This window comes from Sinocyclocheilus grahami, unplaced genomic scaffold (genome assembly GCF_001515645.1).
Source record: "Sinocyclocheilus grahami isolate Dianchi unplaced genomic scaffold, SAMN03320097.WGS_v1.1 scaffold281.1, whole genome shotgun sequence".
Classification (NCBI taxonomy): domain Eukaryota; kingdom Metazoa; phylum Chordata; class Actinopteri; order Cypriniformes; family Cyprinidae; genus Sinocyclocheilus; species Sinocyclocheilus grahami.
This window is the reverse complement of record NW_015505460.1, coordinates 956,451-980,575: the sequence shown is the minus strand read 5'-3', so window position 1 is coordinate 980,575 and position 24,125 is coordinate 956,451. Positions and strand designations below refer to the sequence as shown.

Here is a 24,125-nt window from a genome sequence, read left to right as displayed (position 1 = left end):
CTCGCTCTCTCTCATTCAGATCATCAGATCACCAGCTCAGCTCCAACAATGAACTGTTCCAATTATACACTTTAATACACTTTACGCGGTTGCCGTACTGTATTAAAGCTTTAATCAGGATAAAACCGTATATTAATAGCTAACATAAGCAGTAGCATTTACAAATAACAGCGTACCTAAAAGTATGAGACAACAACAAACAAAAAACATACCATTAAGAGCTGTGTGCTTGCACAGGTTATGCGCGATCCTCTTCACTAATGTCCTTTGCATCTGATTCGGGCTGATTTGGGCTGGCAATTTAGCGAATCACAACACACTGGGCCAGCTAACCAATCAGAGCCCATCGTGTATTTCTGAGAGTGGAAAAACCAGGAACTCATCAGAGCGTTTATCAGAGAAGGGACAGAGCGGTGTAGAATAAAGGTAAATTATGTGAACAATAATGTGTTTTTCTTTTAAAAACGAAGCATTAACACAAGTTAGACTGCACCCCATAAACACAATCAAGCCTAGAAAAAAACAGTCAACCACCCCTTTAATAAATAAAAAGTCACTTTTAATCAATTTAATGCATCCTTGCTGAAAATTTGTATTTATTTATTCTTTCACAAAATAATAATAATAATAATAAATCAATAAATTTGAAAATAAATTAAAATAAATAAAAAAATGAAAAGAAAAAAAAGCTTACTGACCCCAAACCTTTGAACAGTAGAGAATTCCTTATTTTAAACAAAGGCGTAGCCATTTACATTTAGTGCTTACAAAAATATCAAATTGATTTTAATCCAGAAATGATTACAGAATTAATGAGAGTAGAGAAAAGGTTTGTTCAATTTGTTTTTGTGAACTGCAGTTTTTGTACAGCTTTTAGCATAAACTGACCTGTAAAATTTTGAAATTGAACCTTACTTTTATATGCTGTTTGTTTATATTTCCCTGTATACTTTTGCATGAGTATGACACAAAGGTGCATTGAAATACAGTATTTGACACTATGTTCCAACACTTTTCTGCTGTCTGTCCGCAGTGGTTTGCTTTGATGCTAAAATCAACTTCGACGACAATGCGGAGTTTAGACAGAAAGCTGTGTTCGCCATGGACGATACTGCGGAGAGTGACCCCTTGGAGACCGAAGCAGCCAAATATGATCTCAAGTACATCGGACTGGATGGAAACATCGCCTGTTTTGGTTTGTTTTAATCTTTCATATACTAACATACCAGATGAACTTCTACATGAAATAATGAACAACTTACCAAATGAACTTGAAATTTCAAAGCTTTCAGAAACCTGTTCCACATCAAGCTCATGTCTCAAGGGATATTTCAAATCCAGCTTTAGAAATGCTCTTCTTAGTAGTTTCCAACATGTTTATTTTAGTCTTGAGAACAGGATTTTGTGAAAGTGTTACCAAACGGGCGCCGATCCAGTCATCATCTCCAGCAGCTCTCTTAACAGCTCCATAAGGGACCTGCCTGAACCGATGGGCTCTAATTAGCAGGAATCTTCTGGAAAACGACTCAACCCAAGATGATTGTTAGTCTACACATTTAAGTGGTCCCTCATTATAAATCACGGCTCCCACAGCAAAGCGCCAAGAAAGAAGCATATAGACAAGACAAGCGCAGAAGTGACTCTAACTGACCTTGTCGTGTAGACACAAACGCATTCACGCACAATTTACTTGCAGTTAGTTTACACCTTAAAAGCTTTGTAAACTGGCAAAGCGACAGCTGTTCAGCTGAATTTCACTTTATTGAGTCGAGTGCCAGAGCCTGTGCCAACACTTTAGCTCAGCGCTGAAGAACAGAATAAGGGGAGATGTGTGAAGCTGGGATGAGCAGGAAATGGCTGAATCAGTTGGCTGCCTTACAGCTCAAAGCACGACGAGATGGGACTCACCAGGCCGGCTAACACCGATACTACAACCACTCTTGACACCCTGTATACTTTAAGTCAAACACAATTTGCTTTCCTTGGAAAGCAGTGAGCAGCAGATTTAGAGCTGAGCTGTATTTTCAATTGGGATGGGATGTTAAATTTTTTATTTGCTTTTGTCTGTGCTTTTCTTGTAAATGTGCCGTACGGACGAGACTATAGTATGTATAATCATGTATATACTGTAATTCCTAATATGGAACCTACTTAAAGCCATTAGTTTGGAAAATCGTGCAGTTATTTACTCGCATTACAAACTTCACTTACAAACTTTTTTCCTTCCATAATTTAAAAAAATATATTCTGGCCGTTATATTGAATATTATCAAATTATATTGCGTATCATTATAGTGAATATTCTTTTCAATATAATGAAGGTCATTTAGGACTGGGGTTGTGAAATGTTAAAAGTGTCATAACAGTCCGTACAGTAGTTTTGAATGAAGAACAGATTGAAATTTAAGCTGTGACAGAGTGAGTTAGCAATGTCCGAATTATTATAAACAAATCTTTTGAGATAGATTCTTTTAATAAATCAGTTGATCCATTTTGACCCAATTATTATTTTAGAAATCTCACTTATCGGATTAATGATTTCAATTTAGTAACTTGGTGATTTCTTTGGTTATAAGTGAATAATGACTTTAATTTCCTCTATTTAACAAGCAAATTGATCATGTAGCTTCAGAATGCATGGCATATAGTTGTATAGATATAGTTGTATTTTTTATGATATATTTTATACTTTTATTAGGCTTTTATCATGGACTTGTGTCATTTTTAAAGCCTGGAGCTAGGTTCCTGTCCCTATAAATTTTAATTTCATACAAATAAGCAACTGGTACATCATTAGGATTAGTTCACTTCCAGAATAAAAATGTCCTGATAATTATATAAATAACCCCCATGTCTTCCAAGATGTTCATGTCTTTCTTTCTTCAGTCGCAAAGAATATATTGAGGAAAACTTTTTCCTTGGTTGGGATCGTGTAGAGCGCTTTGAAACTGCATTGATTGAAACTACACTTTGGACCTTCAACCCACTGGGGCCCATTGAAGTCCACTATATGGAATAATTTCCTCTATTTAACAAGCAAATTGATCATGTAGCTTCAGAATGCATGGCATATAGTTGTATAGATATAGTTGTATTTTTTATGATATATTTTATACTTTTATTAGGCTTTTATCATGGACTTGTGTCATTTTTAAAGCCTGGAGCTAGGTTCCTGTCCCTATAAATTTTAATTTCATACAAATAAGCAACTGGTACATCATTAGGATTAGTTCACTTCCAGAATAAAAATGTCCTGATAATTATATAAATAACCCCCATGTCTTCCAAGATGTTCATGTCTTTCTTTCTTCAGTCGCAAAGAATATATTGAGGAAAACTTTTTCCTTGGTTGGGATCGTGTAGAGCGCTTTGAAACTGCATTGATTCAAACTACACTTTGGACCTTCAACCCGTTGGGGCCCATTGAAGTCCACTATATGAAAAAAAAAATGTCATTTTTAAAGCCTGGAGCTAGGTTCCTGTCCCTATAAATTTTAATTTCATACAAATAAGCAACTGGTACATCATTAGGATTAGTTCACTTCCAGAATAAAAATGTCCTGATAATTATATAAATAACCCCCATGTCTTCCAAGATGTTCATGTCTTTCTTTCTTCAGTCGCAAAGAATATATTGAGGAAAACTTTTTCCTTGGTTGGGATCGTGTAGAGCGCTTTGAAACTGCATTGATTCAAACTACACTTTGGACCTTCAACCCGTTGGGGCCCATTGAAGTCCACTATATGAAAAAAAAAATCCTCAAAAACCTTAATTTCTTTTCGACTGAAGAAAGACATGAACATCTTGGATGACATGGTGGTGAATAAATTATCAGGAAATTTTAATTCTGTAAGTGAACTAATCCTTTAACACATTTCTCCTTTTGTGTTCCATAGAAGATTAAAAGTCGTACAGGTTTGGAATAACATGAGGGTCAGTAAATGATGACACAATGATCATTTTTAGCTGAGCTAATATTTTAATGTCCAAAATATGGTCTGTATCCACAGTTAATGGTGCTGGCCTTGCTATGGCAACATGTGATATTATCGACTTGCATGGTGGAAAGCCTGCTAACTTCTTGGACCTGGGTGGGGGTGTAAAGGAGAACCAGGTGTATGCAGCCTTCAAGCTTCTCACTGCCGATCCCAAGGTAGGAATGATTCTGTTCATCCGAACCAAAAATGTAAATACTCAAAGTAAGTTTACTTCCACCATAAAAGATTAATATAAAGTTGTTTTGCGAGTGTGATAAGAAATAAAAAGTTAAAGTTGCGCTCCTTTAACTTCATTACAGTTCTCAATTTAGTATTACTTTTCCGCTCTTTGAAGTTTCCTCTGTGTGAGATTTTGTTGACTCCTTAGGCACCACAAAAGACTGTGGGCTTGTGGCCGAACCCAGTTCTTTTTACCATCATTATGAGCTTGTGCTCTGATCAATATCTTCGCTACAGTCACACTTTTCAGCTCTGGAATTGTAAACACACCAAGACACACACACACCTCATAACTCATCTTTTCACCAATTCTTTTCTCCCCCAGACACACACTTGCTGTCCTCCTCCTGTTGATTACTCGCTCTGGAGCGCAAGATCCTTTTTCTTGAAGCTTTTACGAGCCGAGGAGTTGTTTCTCAGATAATGATCCTTTTCCGAAGCAGACAGGAATTCTTGGCACGTTGCTGATAATTTGCTTGTATTTGTTGTAAGCACACATGTCAATATGCACCTGATTTGGTTTCAGCTGTGTTTGTATTCAGGATGCACACTGACATCTTCATAACAGAACTCTGTTTATAATAATGTGAAACAGAATTAATCTAGTATCATGTTCATTGTGTGTCAGAAAACAGGAGTGCTGGGATTTAATAGCACACCTTGCTTTTCGAGTATTCTAGCTCGAAGCTGCAACACCACGCACATGCAGAAAGTGATTTCATCTAAAGATTGAATCACTTCATATTCATATTGTTCTCAGATGAAAGATACACTTTTGTTTTTCTATGAATTTATCAGCAAAGGAAAACAGAGCAGAAAACCATGAAACACAATGGGCAACATTCATCGTTGCCAAACAACACAAAAATATGCATTTATGCTACATTATTTTGCCCACCGAATCATACTTGATTAGATAAAGGAGGCGGAAAGATTGTGTTGAATATTTTCAAAGCGTATACAGTTGAAGTGTATAGTTCCAGTCTCCTCCTGCCTCTCCAGCCCTCCTGTCATCAATGGGGTACCTGAAATTTTCTAAGCTCTATTGGGGTAGAGTGGCGGCCCTCCCCTGCAGTCACACAGTTCCCATTCTGGAGCCTCTGTGTACAGTGATTTGCATTTCACAGAAGCGTTCACAGCCACCCAGGCTCTGTGGAAGGAATATTAATGGGAATGTTAATTATTGGATCCTCTGGCAGGATGAAATACGGAGTTGCCTTCTATCTTCCATCGGAAATGTTTGATTTGTTTGCCTCCTTCAAATCATTCTCACTAATTTACCAACTGATTAGTGGTCAGAATCAACCCATCCACAACTGTCAGATAAAGCTGCAAAAATGAACGGGAAAACGAATAATTCAATGGTCCTAAAACTGACACCTGAGGTACACCACTAGTATAGGAATGTATTTAAGGAATGTTCTGAGGTTCAATACAAATGAAGCTTAGCTGACAGCAGTTGTTGCATGATGTTGATTATCTCCAAAAATATTTTTGACTTGTAATGTGTTACAATACACATTAAAATACACTGTTTATAGCCAATAGAATCAAATAATATACATGTTAACATGAGACGAACAGAATTACCTATTAACCTGTGTAAAGTTGTTGCTAACTTTAAACTAAAACCTTTTCCAAAATGTTTGTGCAAGGATACCAAGAAGGGAGGTTATGTAACTTCCTTGTTGAAGTACATGAAGTAACTTGAAGATATTATGTTGGTGATGAATAATTAGTCCGTCCACCTCCAGTGTGGGCCTACTGTAATAATGATTTCAAAAAAATGTGCAGGTCAAAAATGCACATTTTGTAAGAAAGAAATTAACGTTAGTACTTTTCCTTTAAACCCTCCAGTTAAGACAGTTTTCAGTTTTGAACCAAGGGTTGGGTGAAATTATGTCCGAGTAATCGACATTATGCGAAATAATGCTGTCAAGCTTAGCTTTTTTATTTTAAACTCTGAATCTTTTTAAAGTACAGCTAGAATTGCCGTGTTGTACAGTTGAGGACTTTGAAAAGGAAGCGCGGAGAGTTTAAGCTGATGTACCGCCAGACTGTGTAACCCTTTCTTTAGAGTCTGCAGGGAGGCAAATGTGTTGTATATATGCACTCCTTTGATATAAAAAATTTATTTTATTCTTACTCACCAAAGCTACCTTCACTGACAGCTCAAAGGAGAGGCACTCTTGAACTGTCTCCCACTCTCACTTTCTTAGTTTCTCTACTTTTTTTTCCCTCGGACATGGGGCATTTGCTCCCCGGGCCTTTTTCCTCCCATTCCAACCCTGGGCCTACTGTAATAATGATTTCAAAAAAATGTGCAGGTCAAAAATGCACATTTTGTAAGAAAGAAATTAACGTTAGTACTTTTCCTTTAAACCCTCCAGTTAAGACAGTTTTCAGTTTTGAACCAAGGGTTGGGTGAAATTATGTCCGAGTAATCGACATTATGCGAAATAATGCTGTCAAGCTTAGCTTTTTTATTTTAAACTCTGAATCTTTTTAAAGTACAGCTAGAATTGCCGTGTTGTACAGTTGAGGACTTTGAAAAGGAAGCGCGGAGAGTTTAAGCTGATGTACCGCCAGACTGTGTAACCCTTTCTTTAGAGTCTGCAGGGAGGCAAATGTGTTGTATATATGCACTCCTTTGATATAAAAAATGTATTTTATTCTTACTCACCAAAGCTACCTTCACTGACAGCTCAAAGGAGAGGCACTCTTGAACTGTCTCCCACTCTCACTTTCTTAGTTTCTCTACTTTTTTTTTCCTCGGACATGGGGCATTTGCTCCCCGGGCCTTTTTCCTCCCATTCCAACCTTATTAAAACAGCCTCTCTTTTTATATTTATAATGGTTAGGTTGATAGATGAAGGCAGTACCATAGAAGTACATGAAGAGTGGACACATTTTGAAACACCTGGATTACATAAGTCAGTCTCCATCAATAGGCATTGTTCAAGTTCTTTATTTATGACACAGAAATGTGGAAAAAGAGCGATGGAGAACTCTTTACTCTTGAACTTAGTCAACACTTACCACACACGGCACATTGCTACGTTTTATCACGGAACATGAATAAAACATTACACATTTGCCACGGTTTTAGAAAAAGCCGAAAGCACCTGCTAGTCGAATCCAAATGGCAACGGCTAAACAACGCCATTATCCCACCCCCTCCCTTCAAAGTTAGATGTGGGAGACGTGGATGGATAGATGTTTTTGCTCATGGCTATTTGGTCCCTATGCAGTGTAGTTTGGAGTGGGAGTGAATTAGGGCTGTGGCACGTCAGACGTGCTCCCAGGCACTGGGTGTTTGATGAAGGTGCTTGGCTGGGTAATTGTGACCGGGGGGGATTTCACCTGCCCTGGGTAGAGAAGGCTGCAGCACCGGGTTGTGTGATGTGTATTTGAGGTTAACTAGAAGCCGGCGCTGGAGCTTGATACTATTTGCTGGCCGCTGCAAGGTAAATCTGAAACAAATGTTGTTGTGTGTCAGTTCTGTTGGTCGAACTGCTCTGAACATGAATGTTTGAGGTCCCGTACAGCACATTAATGTGTTGTCTTGGTGATACAACTCAGTCATTCTGTCTTGGAGATGACACATGTTTGCTCAGGGCATCATGGGATTGAATATGCCCCTCTTAGACTTAAATGGTGCTGGTACTCGACCAGGGAATCTGCCAGCCTCTCTCAGAACTGGCCCGTGTTGAAAGCCAGACAATGATGTAACTGATTGCATGAAGTGTCCACAATTTATTATTATTATTTTTTTTTTTGAGTATTGAACTTGGAACATACATCATCCTGTGGTGCGAGATAATGTATGTTGCAAGTACAATACTTAAACTTTTGTAAATTGATTTTTTTTTTTTTAAGTTTGAAAGTATTGGAAACATATTTTAACATCCAAAATAATTTAAAGGGATGGTTCACTGGGTTTTTTCTAGGCTTGATTGTGTTTATGGGGTGCAGTCTAACATGTTAATGCTTCATTTTTTTTAAAAACGCATTATTTTTCACATAATTTACATAATTTATTCCAAAACGCTCTGTCCCTTCTCAGAGAAACGGGCTGATAATTTCCTTCTTTTATGAAGCCCCTCCCTCAGAAATACGCGATGTGCTCTGATTGGTTAGCATGCCCAGTGTGTTGTGATTGGCTAAACCGCCTCTAATGCGCGTCTAATCGTCCCGCCCCTCTCCTCAGCGGTATGTGCTCCGGTTGTATTGTAAACAGCTGCGTCCTTAATATCGCTTATCAGTTTGAACCCGATTGAGAAGCAGAGAATATTATTGAAGAGGATCGTGCAGAACCTGTGCAAGCATGGCTTTTAATGGTAAGCCTATGTTTTTTGTTTGTTGTTGTCTCTTTTAGATACGCTGTTATTTGTAAATGCTACTGCTTATGTTAGCTTTTAATATACAGTTTTATCCTGATTAAAGCTTTAATACAGTACGGCAACTGCACGCGCGTCCATGTTTAACGCTTCTCATAGCTATGTGAAAATAAGTGTATAAATGGAACAGAGCTGAGCTGATGATCTGAATGAGAGAGAGAGAGATGCAGAGCATGTGCAAAGCAGGGGGAGGGACGCGAGGAACAGTATTAAGAACCGCTGCTTTAGAAAATTCATTTTGAAACTTGTGGATCCATTAGAATCGTTAGAAGACAGAATCGCGATTCATATATTGATGAATAGATTTTAGTTTTCGCTTCCTCTTCTCTAAAGCAGCGCAGCATGGCCTCGCCCCCTTTGCTGCCTTTTCCCGAGGGCGGGGTTTATCTGGGTTTGTGATGTCACGAACCTGGGAAGTAGCTCGTTGTAGTCCCTACCAGCCGTTTTTGTAGGCATTGAACTACCAGAATTTTAAAAGACGATATCTCCGTTTGCATTGAACTTTCAGCTTCGTAACTTTGCAGATACCCTATAACATTAAAAAAGTGAAATCGCAATCAACCACCCCTTTAATTTAGCTTCTGCATGCTACCACATCAAAAGTTACAACAAATAAAATGTATGATTTTTTTTTTTCAATTTGATAATTATGATATTTATAAATCATAACTCATTTTAAATAATAAATAATTTTATTTTAGACCAACAGGGGAAATAAAAGGGAGTTATGAGATTTAAGAACGTACATATTATATACAGTATTACAAATAAAATTGATAGCTATTGTATATTTATGATAAATTGTATATTTATATTTATGTGCCTGTGCAAACCGTCTTTTGGAGTTAAAACAGTACTGTCCGGATTTACTAAAGACACGCAGTGAAGAATTAGTGCTGAAATTGCGTGGGCATAGTTATTTTTGAGCCTTACCTTATTGACTATGCATTTGTAGGAGTTTCCCTTTCAGACGCAAAATTTATGGGAGGAGAGTATTAAAATGAATCACGCAACGCGATTTACTAATGTTTGTGCTTGTCAAATTACTGGTATTTACGCCATTATTTAACTTCCAAAAAAGCATGTCTTAAACCATTTTGCGCCTGTGTTGTAAGTAGATCACCCGCACCTGATGAGCATCGGCTCTGCTTATTTGCGACTACGCTAAGTTGCGCTGCGCTTGGTATATTGGGTTGATATGTAAATGATATGTTGCTTCTGTGTTCTTTATTTTGCACGTTGTCAGTAAATCACCCACAGAGATTTCCATGCCCATTTGTGCTGTTTTGTAATTGCCCTCTGGTGCTAATTTGCCCTGTTGAGTAAATCTGGCCCTAAGTCTCTAATGTTCACTAAGGCTGCATTTTTTTTCATCAGACATACAGTAAAATAGCAATACTGTGAAATATTAGTACACTTTAAAAAAATGAAAATGTATTTTTGTGATTGCAAAGCTGAATTTTCAGCTGTCATTACTCCAGTCTTTAGTGTCAGATGATTCTTCAGAAATCATTCTAATATGATCTCTGTTTTTTCCAAGATACTTTTATGAATAGAATGTTTACAAAACAGCATTTGTTAGAAATATAAATGTATTTTACTTTTGATCAATTTAATGCACACTTGCTGATAAAAAAAAGAAATATTATTGATCCCAAAGTGTTAAACATTAGGGTTTATTTTCATATTTAGTCATTTTAATATTTAATCTTTTTTATAATTTAGAATATATTGTATTTACATTTCAGTGTAAATGGATGAAAGCTCTGAAAAGCTGTCATTTCAGTACGTGTTCTGTTTCCACAATCACTCATATCTTATCCAACATCTTCAGTGGATGAGCTGCAAAATCCTGTTGGCTCGTTGTGTCTTGCTTCACGGCCAGAGTCTCTCGCAGGAGCATGGGGAGAGCATGCTAGTGAATAAAGCGGGATGGAAAGATGTGGTAGGGTAATGAAAAAGTGAAAGAGAGGTTAACGCTGGAGGATAAGAAGCCCTCTTTCTGCTCTCCTCATTACTGTCTGTGCCACTGTCTGCTCAACATTAAGCTCGACTCTGGCCTTTATATACGAGTACAAACACACAAATATACTCTCGCTCCCACCTCGCACATACTCCATCATTTGTATCCTTTGGGGCCTCCATGCCCCTGTCATCTCCATTGTGCTGGTGATGTTAGTGTATAATGATCAGTCGTCCCTTCTCGGCTGTCTCAGGCCTGAGGGAATCACATTTCCCATTTGTACCAAACACAGGCAATAAGAGCCAGCCCAATCTCCCAGCCCCAACATGGCCACCTCAGTAATGGAGCTCATTTCCCCTGCGTCTGGCTGTCTGGCCCCAGCCCGCGCGACGGAGCCCCGCTTCGCCAGATTCTCGGCCCCTGCACTCACACCATTAATGCTGACTGATAGAACAATGTCTCACTGGCAGGAGACACATTTATTTTGTGTTCGGGCTGCTGAAGCTCAAGGAACAGTGAAGAATACATAAGTAAACAATAACTAAACTTTCCACATGGGCTGAATTCGCATGGTGTCCACAGTCCTGCATCATTTTGATCCCTGAACGGGAACATGTAGATTATGTTTTCTGTTATGTAATTACTCGCTAGTAATCATTCCACCTGGTTAGGTAGTCCCACAAAACAAGTTAGCTCCTAAGCGGTTGGGAGTTTGTGAGGGGTTTTCTTGCTTTTTCAATATTGTCAACACTTGTTTCAAAACTTTCTTTCCCACCCATGAGTATGATGGATGATGCTTTACAAAAACCAATAAAACTAAGCGCTGTTCTTTCTGATGTGCTAGCAAGCGAGCAGCAAAGAAGCTGCTTTCAGTATTACCTTGCGTGCATGAGGTCTCTGGAGTATGCTTGTTTTGTTTTGAAAATGTTCTTCACGTAAGGCGTTTCTCAAAAAAGAGTTTGAGAGCTTGTTATGCAAATTCGGGATAGAAAAATGTGCTCAGAAATGCAAATCCTGCATTTCGTTTGTTTCTTAATGTGGCAACGTCTATTGGATTTTCAGTAAGATCTCTTGGCGGTAGACAGAGTTTTTATTTTTTAGCCCAGGTCGTTATTTAATCTTCACAGCAGACGTTTTTGCAGATTTAGAGGGGATGCAAACTGCAAAATGACTCATGACTCTTAATTAGTCATTTTAGCTCTGGGGCCTATTTGCACTGCAGTGGTCTGAAGATTAAAGTGATTTATTGTGAAGAAGAAACGTGAGATCACAACCTTCCTTTTGTGTCCACCCTCTGCTATATTGAACCAGTGATAAGATGAAAATAAACTATAATTTGCAGTCATTGGCCAATTACAACCAGACATGTGAATATGACCTTGCTCACACAATAAATAGCACGTTGTAATTTTAAATTTAAAGCTAACGTGTATCATTTCTATGCCACAAACAGAACTAATGGCTGGTTTCAAACATAGTTTCAAACACTCCCACAGGTAGTCCCACTCCAAACTGTCATTGGTTGAGCCAAGTCAGGTAATTTTGTACTTCCATTTGGTGCTTTTAGTGGGACAGAATGTATACTGTTCACATTAAAGTTTGTGGGAGCTCATTTAAAAAGACTGTTCGTCTGCAGAAGGTTTTTAATGGGAACTATAAATGTTCCGATTGCTCAGTTGTGCCCTGTGAAGTGGACATCACAGGATATTTGACCATATTAAGTGTATATGGTCAGTCTGAAGGGCATTGCAAACAACATAGGGAACAGGAACTGAGCCTTCTGGCATTTAAATGTTGCTTAATGCACTTAAAATATATTCTATTTTAATATATTTGAAAATGATTTCTGTAATGGCAAAACTGAATTTTCAACAGCCATTACTCCAGTCTTCAGTGTCACATGATCCTTCAGAAATTATTCTAATATACTGATTTGCTGCTCAAGAAACGTTTCTTATTATTAACAGTTGAAAACAGTTCTGCTGCTTAATATTGTTTTTGTGGAAACCTTGATACAGTTCTTCAGAATTCTTTGATGAATAGAAAGTTCAAAAGAACATTTATAGGCATTTATTTGAAATATTAAACTTTTGTAACATTATAAATGACTTTGCTGTCAGACTTTTGTCCATTTTAATTCATCCTCACTAAATAAAATTATTAATACCTTAAAAAAAGAAAGAAACATGTGCTGATCTCAAACTTTAGAAAGTTAGTGTATATCTATTCTATTCTATTCTTAATCGAGAACACGGAGACAAATGCAGGATGAAAGTGGAATCAGGGTGTAATGAAAAGGAAGCAAGCAAGCAAAGGTTACGATCTTCTTTAATCTCATTACTGAACATATGATGATAAAAATCGCCATCAACCCCCACCGAAACGTCTATGTTCATGAACAAACACATCATCCGGTGAGCTTTGATCTCTATTAAATCAAGCGGCACCAAATATCCCCGAATGCCTGAATTTAAGCAAAGAACGAATAAATCAATAACCCCCATGCAGAATGATATCTGTGTTGTATAGTCAGTGTCTAATAAAAGAGGGTGTTCTGCATAAATGTAAGCTTTTGATAATACTTTTTTAAACTGGGCTTGTGATCTTTTTCCGAGAAACCTCATAGAGGACTACATATCCAATTAGTATGAGAACTTCTATTTGTTAGCCTTTTCAATGACTAATGCAAGACCTCAGTGGAAGAGGCACTCAACAGATGCTTTTGATAATTTGCTTACAATGTGCAATCTAGTTTTTTTTGTTAGTCAGAAAGGTTGTTGTGTGCCTCAATCTAGTCTTTTACTTTGATCTGTTCAACGGTACAGCAGACTCGTTGGTCGAGCTTAAATAACGTGTGCATAGGACCATGTGCAGAAAGATGCTCACTGAAATTTACAAGTGCTTGTATGACTATTTTGGCCTCTTCCCTGATTTTGTCTGAAGAGCTACAACATGATGGGGTGAGAAGGGGAAAAAGGGATCAGGAGTTGATCTCAAGTTTGAATCATTTGCACTGGAGTCTCTGAAAATTGTGGCATAATAAATTATCTCCTTGTCATATTCCTTTTGCTTGAACGTTAAATAATACTCATCAGAAACACACACAGGCCACTTTACAGGCGTCGACACACTCTCGCTCCATGCATGAGAGCTTGTCATAACATTGAGCATAAATACAGTGTTTGACGGGCAGGCAGGGCTGTGAAAGGCAAATAGATGTACTGTCCATTTATGCAATGAGAAAAGACTGTTCAACCAAACACTGAGCTGTTTTCAGAGACAAGGATGAGTTTCTGTATAGGTTTGAATGTCAAAAAGTACAGGTACAATGGTACCAGTGTATATGCAGTATGTATGTTATAGATATTTTTTTATGTATATGTTTAAAACAGTGTATTTCTTATTAGTTTTGGTATGGAGAATTTTGAAACGTTACTGGAATTGGCAGCGATTACCAACACTTTTGGTATCGTTTCAACTCTACTTTCTTCTATAAGGACACTTGTGGGATCTTTTCCAGACTCAAGTTTTCTATGTAATAAGCTTTTGAAATAATGAATGATACTGGCTTTATCTTGCTCGACCATCCCTGTGAAATTTTCATTAGATAACCCGTCCTTTACCATAGGTTACACTTTAGTCATTAAGCGTTTTATGTCCTTGTCTAATTTGGTTTCGGTATTGATTGCGGTGTATGAAGTTTTTCCTTTGGGCCTCTTTATTTTTCCCTTTCGACACAAATCTCAGCCAGATAAGGTCTGTTGTTGTATTCCTAAGTGTACTGCTGTCCAATACAAATGCTAAATCTGATCTGGTCGCATGCATTGCACAGGAGAGTGCGAAGTGAAATATATTTCCCTGCTATCTCCTACAAATTATTCCTGCCATCATTACACACGTGGCTCAAAGGAGGCCCGCATTGCCTGAGCTCTTCGTTATCTGTCCTTGTCTCTCTCTCTTTCTCTCTCTCCTAAGTTAGATTGTATTTTAAAGCACTGTATCGATGAGCAACCTGGAGCTCTTCTCGATATTAATTAGCTCCTCTTTCCTTTATCTTTACTTCATTTATCAATTGCTGTCAGATAATGGTGTGCCAGAACCCGAGAGAGCATAGCGAAGAGGATAAAGAAGTTGTGAGGGGAAAAAAAACTGGTAAGAAAGGATTTAGATATGGCGGAGTTGGGTTTCATGAATGATGAAACATCTTAGTATTGTTTAGTCATTTCCACATTATCAATGCACATTATGTTCGTGTTTATGTGTGCAAATTACTTAAAGTTTAACCAAAAGGCATGATGAAGCAGATGTGAGAACCAGGATTGATGAAGCACAGCTGAATTACACTTGCAAAAATGCCTCAACTGATCATTTTACTTCAGTTATATGATTTATTTCACTGTTAGGGCGCTTAGTAATGTTTATGGAACCTGTCACCAAATTATGTACTGTTGTGGAATTGAACTAGTCTGGTTTTTTAATGATTTCATTTTCTTTTGTAGTACTTTTCAAGGAAAAACTCCCCACCTCCAATAATCGGCTATAATTATATACTAAAAATACATGTTTTAACATATTTTTAGAAATTAAAGGTGTTTACCTACTTTTATCTACAAATTTATGCGAAAAAATTTATCATATAACAAAACATCAAACTAATCTCGTATTTCAAGCAAATAAATCAATAAATTGTTTAGGCTTAATTGTAAATATTTTTCACAAAATGTTATTGCTTAGTTTGATATTTTGTTATCTAAATCATTGATAAGCATAAGATTTTTCTGTAAGATTTTTAAAATGTTTTTGAAAGAAGTCTCTTATGCTCACCAAGGCTGCATTTTGATTAAAAATACAGTAAAAACATGAAGACTAAAACATAGTATTACAAAATATTAATAATCTTTTTTTTTCAGGATTCTTTGAATAGAAAGTTAAAAAATAAATATTTTGTAAAACATTTACTTTACTGTCACTTTTAATCAATGTAATATATCCATGCTGAATAAAAGTATTAATTTCATAAATGTGTAAATCATTCCGTTCCAGTGTTTTGAAAGTATTTAAACATTTAAATTTCTCTACCTCCTTTTCTTTTACATCATTGAACTGCAAACTTTGGTGGATTGCGGGTAATGTTTCATATAGTGGTAGATCATAATGAAGAATCATCTAGTTCTCATCTCTTCAGAGTGCTTTATCATGTATGCATCAGGAATGCAATACAGTTCATCACATTCCTGAGAATGTTCCATAACAGAAATAAGAACCAAGAGTGTTCTGAGTCATTATACTATTAATAAACTAAATCAAGTATAAGATGGAATGAAATATAATTACAGATACCTAGGTACAAGATGTTCATCTAATGATGTTAGACATGTTTCTTTATCTCATATCCGTCACACACAAGGAGATGTTGACGAGGTGCTCAGCTGTAGGGGGCCTTGTTGGGCTTTCGGGTGCTTGTCGCTGTTCTTTTTCGGTGTCAAAGGACTGATGAAGGCCTGATGAAGCAGATGAGTCCTCGCCTGGAGCTCTTCCAGAAGCACACACACCCAATCACTCACACAGTGCCGAGGACAGATGGCGATAGCACAATAATACACACACACAAACACACATCTGTGACAATAGAAACATAAATTCTCATCCGAACTCTCTTGAAAATTTGCACCTCCATTACTTCCTTAACCAAGAGGGCGGCGTGAATTACAAGAAGCACGCGTAGTCCGCAAATGCATGAAAATGTCTGTATTACCGCTGAGACCAAGAAACCATCTGTCCTCTGGTTTCTTAAATGACGTTGAAATTACGTCGTGAGAACGGGCACAAATTCAGTTACGTTCATTACATGCTGTTTTTCCACTTCGTTTAAAAAGATTGCTGTAGCATTTAAGCTCAGCGTGCCATCCGCAAAAACATTCCCGTTGGGGGCGTCGCAGCTTTTTTCCTTCTTATCTTGAAGGTTAATTTTGAAAGGGATTGAATTGAATTGTCCTGAGTGCCCCCTGCCTCTGATGAGTTGTCCGATTGATCTATCCGCAGGGACACTCTCCGTTCGTGTCCAACTTGGGCCCGTCAATTGTATTCGACACAATCATGAAATAAGTGGCATTTCAATCGCGCCAAATCGGGTCAGACGAACCTACACCCTGCCTACCAATCATCGGAATATACGCTTTGCATATTTATTTATATTTCCAGCCATGGATTTTCACCCGCCGTGAACCTCACCGCTGTCCTCCTTCAGAAAGTAGCGGTTGATTGAAAACTCTCTCATCTGGTGTTCTTCATCTGGAGAAGATCGATAAAGGAGCCGAGATAGGAGCCACACTAATTGAGTCGTTCTTTTACTGTTATTGCGTAGAGAACCGTTTTGTCATGTCAACGGTTGTCCCAGATACAGCGGTACTCTCTCTTTTTTTTCATCCTCTCTCCCTTTCTGTCCTCTCATCTCTCTCTCTGAGCCTTTCTCATCTTCCGCTCTCCCTCAAAAGGACCAAGGGAAGTTAAGTCCATAATGAAGTGAGTGTCGAGGCCCAGCACTTCTCGCTCCCACCAGCAAAACTGTGGTACCTTTTTTTTTTTTTCAGAAACATGATACCATTAAAAATTGAAAACCATGCATGTGTGGTGAGCTGAAAGTTTAATATTTCCTGGACAAAGTTCCTCTCCAGATGTTCCAGAAGGGATTGGTCATATTTTGACTCCAAAGTAGAGGTCTTCTCAGGTCCTAAAATCTGTACCCGACCCGAATCACTTCTTACCCGAACCCGACGTGCATAAATAATTTTTTTTAAAGAAAAACCCGACCCAAGACAGACCTAAAGAAATTAGACCCGAGTCCGACACGACCCGACGGCATTTATTTTCGAACCCGACTGGATCCGAACGTAAACGGCATTGACGTGTGTACAGCCTGCAGCCCCACAGTCAGTCAGGAAAAATCCCGGTGTCTTGTTGACTGATTTGGCCACATCTCCATTACTTTGATTTATTTAACATTTATTCAATTTATTATTAGGTTACTTTATATTAGTGCCTGCCTGTCTGCTCCGCTTTCAATTGTGACCAGTGGATCTGAAAAATAAACGTGATAGTTTGATAAAAAATAAACCGATAGCCTAATCATGGATTCGCTGTTGTCTGCAACCTGATCTCCGGAGAAAGGCTTCTGCACACAAAAAAAAATCCCTGCATGAACACGCAGCATAATGAAGCAAGTGGATTTTCCTGATGCATCTCATATCTATAAGATGATGTCTGTATGCGAGGATTACGAACGTATGCTCCTTTTCTATGTACGTTCCTCTCTTAACACGAAAGTGAAAGTAACCTACGCATTCAGGATAGTTTAAAAGAATTCGGGTCTAATCGGGTCCATTTGGGAAAAGCATGTTTATTTTAAATTACCCGAGACCCGAGGCCGCTAATACCGAACCCGACCCGTGTCCGAGGTACTTGTCAAAGTTTTGGACCCGAACCTCGGGTTTTCGGATCCAAGTGGACCCGTGAAGACCTCTACTCCAAAGCGCTGCCGGTTGGGAAGGGAAAAAACCCTTTTAATCTCCAGCTTCTCTATTTTCTTGTCTTTTCCTGTCTTGCGTTAACAATCAATCTGATATTGTAGCAACCATATTTACATGAAATAGTTCAGCAAAAATGAAAATTCTGTCATTATTTACTCATGTCATTCACATATATGCTATACATGATATCAGTGGCGAGCGTAGACTTCTTTACCCGGGAAGGCTGAGAGCAACAGCTCAGTTTTCCACTTGGACGAGCGATTCATGAACACTTTTATTTTGTTATTAAACTTCTGATTTTGGTTTCCCAAGCAACATAATGTTCCAATTTAAAGGACAGTGTAAACAAATAATTTTGTAAATCATTTGTAGACTGGAAGGGACAAATGTTTTGTTTTGTTTTTAATTATTTTACTTTTAAAGATTTATTTGGTCACGTCTCTGATCCTCTGCGGCCTTTTATTGAATTTTGCTGTGATAAAACCCTATTCATTGTGTCATAATTCAATTATGTGACATTTTCTCCCCCTTTAAATGTCTCTCGATTAGTAACTCCGGTCCGTCTCATGCCTCATAAAGAAGCTTCAGCTTTATGAGTGTGTCGCTTAATGAGGGTTACCTGACCTTCAGCGATGCCTGCATTACATTATCGACATGATTATTTGCACCTTTTAACGATGAGGTAACAATGCATTTATTTAAATTTAGCATTACATTCAATGTCCTTCTGTTGGTAGAAGTGTCATGGCCATTCAGATTCCCTCAATTCTTTTGAGCCAAATTAATTTTGAAAATAACCTTGTGTAATTTATTTAAATTTCACAATTCAATCTGCTTGCAGATTCTAAATCAACAGGTTTTGCTGTTCATGTTCCATGAACTCTGTATAGATTGTCTGCATGCATTCGAAAAGCAGCATGTATTGCCATCGTTACCATAACAGCAAGAAGATTGTGAGTCCTGTCAGAAAAAAAAACACCCAGTCTGCTGACTAAAGACGTTAGACAACTCAGCATGGCACCGCAGTGCGTAATTGGCCTGTTTGCCTTGCTAACATATCTTAAAATATGCTAAGCAAGCTTTCTTATTATGTTGCCAACTTTACTTAATAAACCTCCAATATTTGAGTGAGAGTCTGGAGCAGGGATTGGTTGGAGAGAGTCATTTTCATGTGTACACAGGATATTTTTATATCCTGTTATGAAGGTAGTTTACTTGGCAATTATTGTTCTGTTTAATAGATTTTTTTATATCTGCACCATCTCTTTCAATTGGATAGAAATACATTTGATTGCATTCAGTCTAATGATTTTCTGATTGAGGTGTTTTCATTCTGAGTGAGCTGTCAGTCGGATTATTAGGCTTCTTGTGAACGTAGCTACTGATTCCTACTAATAAGTGAGTTATATACTCACAGACTGTGGAGTGCATTGATTGGTTTTTCATTATGCTCATTAGCGTTGATCGTGTCCAATCCTTCCCTGCCAACATAACAATAACAATGGACAGAGTTTGGATCCTGGGGTGCGTAAAGATGAGATCCAATTTGTCCAATTTTCATTCCACCAGCTAGCATTGCACCTCCGTCATTATATGAACACCTACGGTTGACAATTTCGAGCATGATACCCCAGACTGTTTAGTTGGCGAATATTACCTCAGTTGTTAAATGGAACATTAGCAAGGTTATGATGTGCAGTCCTCCTGAAGTAGCTCATCATATCAAAGAGTTTCCAGTTATAATCCTGGTAAATTCACTGCTGTCTGTTTAGCTCCCTGTTGATTGAGTTCAGTGCAAGGCTAACACTGCCGCGCAACGTATGGAGGTAGACAGTGGGAGACTCCTCTCGTCTCTTTCTTTATATATCATTACACTAATCATAATGAGTTTGGCACTATAAAGACTTCATTATGACGGTTTTTAACTGGAAACAGTAACTACCCTAGTGAAAAAGCAATATACTAAAATGTATTTGAAATACATTTATTTCATGCTAAGTATACTACAAATACCTTTACTTATTTAGCCTATGTACTTAATAAAAATACTCTGCAATTGTACTTTTAGTATACTAAACTGGTATATTTAAAGTCTGCTAAACTGGAACAACTAATTTTGTACTTAATGCACTTTAATTGTGTGGAAGTAGTGCTGAAGTTCAACTAAAGATATACTGAAGTATATTTGATTGTGCTAAAGTGCTAAAGCGCTCCACTTCACTTCAGCACCAGGTGTGAGTCAAGCAATATACTAAAATGTATTTGAAATACATTTATTTCATGCTAAGTATACTACAAATACCTTTACTTATTTAGCCTATGTACTTAATAAAAATACTCTGCAATTGTACTTTTAGTATACTAAACTGGTATATTTAAAGTCTGCTAAACTGGAACAACTAATTTTGTACTTAATGCACTTTAATTGTGTGGAAGTAGTGCTGAAGTTCAACTAAAGATATACTGAAGTATATTTGATTGTGCTAAAGTGCTAAAGCGCTCCACTTCACTTCAGCACCAGGTGTGAGTCAAGCAAGTGCGGAAATGGTACTGTGCTCGCAGCGCGTGCTCTTCAGTTGCATGCACAAAGGCGCCGGCGCGCCTGATATTTGCTATGAAAGCCTGTATCCTTTCATATCAAAGCGCGAAATAAACTACGTGCATGCAATGTCGTGGTCAGTTAAGTCATGAAGTTACCAAAAAGACGATTAAAGCTGCCTTAAAACTGCGTATGCATGTAATATATTTTATATGAGTCACATTTAAGAACATGTCTCTGAAATGGGTTTCAAAACTGTCCTGGAGCAGCCCAGCACTGTTTCACTCATCTAATACCCAATTTAACTCGTCAGCTCATTAATAGAGACTTTAAGACCTGAAGTGGGTCAGAAAAGGTCAAAAGATTTGAGAGAAAATATGATGCGTGTCAGATCCGCGTCACGTTCATCAACGGCAGCTCTAAAAGACATATACTAAAGACGTTAGACAACTCAGCATGGCACCGCAGTGCGTAATTGGCCTGTTTGCCTTGCTAACATATCTTAAAATATGCTAAGCAAGCTTTCTTATTATGTTGCCAACTTTACTTAATAAACCTCCAATATTTGAGTGAGAGTCTGGAGCAGGGATTGGTTGGAGAGAGTCATTTTCATGTGTACACAGGATATTTTTATATCCTGTTATGAAGGTAGTTTACTTGGCAATTATTGTTCTGTTTAATAGATTTTTTTATATCTGCACCATCTCTTTCAATTGGATAGAAATACATTTGATTGCATTCAGTCTAATGATTTTCTGATTGAGGTGTTTTCATTCTGAGTGAGCTGTCAGTCGGATTATTAGGCTTCTTGTGAACGTAGCTACTGATTCCTACTAATAAGTGAGTTATATACTCACAGACTGTGGAGTGCATTGATTGGTTTTTCATTATGCTCATTAGCGTTGATCGTGTCCAATCCTTCCCTGCCAACATAACAATAACAATGGACAGAGTTTGGATCCTGGGGTGCGTAAAGATGAGATCCAATTTGTCCAATTTTCATTCCACCAGCTAGCATTGCACCTCCGTCATTATATGAACACCTACGGTTGACAATTTCGAGCATGATACCCCAGACTGTTTAGTTGGCGAATATTACCTCAGTTGTTAAATGGAACATTAGCAAGGTTATGATGTGCAGTCCTCCTGAAGTAGCTCATCATATCAAAGAGTTTCCAGTTATAATCCTGGTAAATTCACTGCTGTCTGTTTAGCTCCCTGTTGATTGAGTTCAGTGCAAGGCTAACACTGCCGCGCAACGTATGGAGGTAGACAGTGGGAGACTCCTCTCGTCTCTTTCTTTATATATCATTACACTAATCATAATGAGTTTGGCACTATAAAGACTTCATTATGACGGTTTTTAACTGGAAACAGTAACTACCCTAGTGAAAAAGCAATATACTAAAATGTATTTGAAATACATTTATTTCATGCTAAGTATACTACAAATACCTTTACTTATTTAGCCTATGTACTTAATAAAAATACTCTGCAATTGTACTTTTAGTATACTAAACTGGTATATTTAAAGTCTGCTAAACTGGAACAACTAATTTTGTACTTAATGCACTTTAATTGTGTGGAAGTAGTGCTGAAGTTCAACTAAAGATATACTGAAGTATATTTGATTGTGCTAAAGTGCTAAAGCGCTCCACTTCACTTCAGCACCAGGTGTGAGTCAAGCAAGTGCGGAAATGGTACTGTGCTCGCAGCGCGTGCTCTTCAATTGCATGCACAAAGGCGCCGGCGCGCCTGATATTTGATATGAAAGCCTGTATCCTTTCATATCAAAGCGCGAAATAAACTACGTGCATGCAATGTCGTGGTCAGTTAAGTCATGAAGTTACCAAAAAGACGATTAAAGCTGCCTTAAAACTGCGTATGCATGTAATATATTTTATATGAGTCACATTTAAGAACATGTCTCTGAAATGGGTTTCAAAACTGTCCTGGAGCAGCCCAGCACTGTTTCACTCATCTAATACCCAATTTAACTCGTCAGCTCATTAATAGAGACTTTAAGACCTGAAGTGGGTCAGAAAAGGTCAAAAGATTTGAGAGAAAATATGATGCGTGTCAGATCCGCGTCACGTTCATCAACGGCAGCTCTAAAAGACATATCAGCAAAAATAACCTAATAACCAGCTGCTGTGATGTCTATTAATCAAAGTATAGATACATACTTTGTATAGATATATATATATTTAGAGAGAGAGATTGCGCTATATATTTTATAGAGCAATCAGTATTGGTATCATTGATACTGGCTTTCAGTCATAAAAAAAGATGCCATTAAACAAATATTAAAACATATACTTGAAGATTGCATGTGAAATTATTGCAATATAAAAGTATATTTAATAAATAAATTTAATAAAAACTTTAATGTTAGGTGGGATTAATCGCGATTAATTTCAGAAAAATGTGTGATTAATTAGTAATTTCTTTTAATCGATTGACAGCACTAATACAGTATATTACAGTATATATATATATATATATATATATATATATATATATATATATATATATATATGTATATATATATATGTATTAGTGGTTAAACGGATCGTAGTTGATCCGTGATCCGTACGGACCAAGCACGGACCAGTGACGGACCAGTGCCAGTTCGGCACGCATGTGATCCGCGGATTAATTGCAAAATTTAACCATAACTTGAAGTTTATAATTTGTTCATATTTTCACAAGCAAGCGAATTTTAAACAATTCCAGAGAGAAAAGGCGAAAGGGAATTCGATTAGTTACTCGCACACTGTTCTCTACGCGCACAGCCGCACACACATGAAGCGCACACACACGTTTCAGACGGTGCACGAACACCGAACTGAATCCTCTTCTGAATCCTCTGAACAGACACATACACATACAATTATGACAAAATACCCATCTCGACAATCATTCAGGTAAACACAGTCAGTTATGTCTCAAGTGAATGAAAACAGCTGAGAAAGAAGTCATTATATCAGATCCGTGCATCAGGTCTTAAAGGGACAGCGGCCTATAAATACTTCTACTGTCATTAATGATACGACACATACACATAAAATTATGACAAAATACCCATCTCGACAATCATTCAGGTAAACACAGTCAGTTATGTCTCAAGTGAATGAAAACAGCTGAGAAAGAAGTCATTATATCAGATCCGTGCATCAGGTCTTAAAGGGACAGCGGCCTATAAATACTTCTACTGTCATTAATGATACTCAAACAACAAAACAGCTGTGATAAAAATCTATATTTAATTTATACAGTGAGCACTATGCAGTGTTATTTTCCCTAATTATAATATTTCTGTATTTGAATACTACCAACCTTATTTTATTTGTAACATATTCTGTTGTATTTATCTATGCTTGTAATTTGTGTATTTGTTCTTATTTTTACTGGCTGTTCTCTTGTCTCTTTAATCATGTTTAAACTTTCTTAGTTAATCTAGTAGTATTTGCTGTGGT

At 37.5% G+C, this 24,125-nt stretch overlaps 1 pseudogene; it reads left to right on the top strand.

The window, feature by feature from the left end:
- LOC107600315 (succinyl-CoA ligase [GDP-forming] subunit beta, mitochondrial-like) overlaps positions 1-24,125 on the top strand; it is a 74,806-nt pseudogene that overhangs the window by 14,349 nt on the left and 36,332 nt on the right.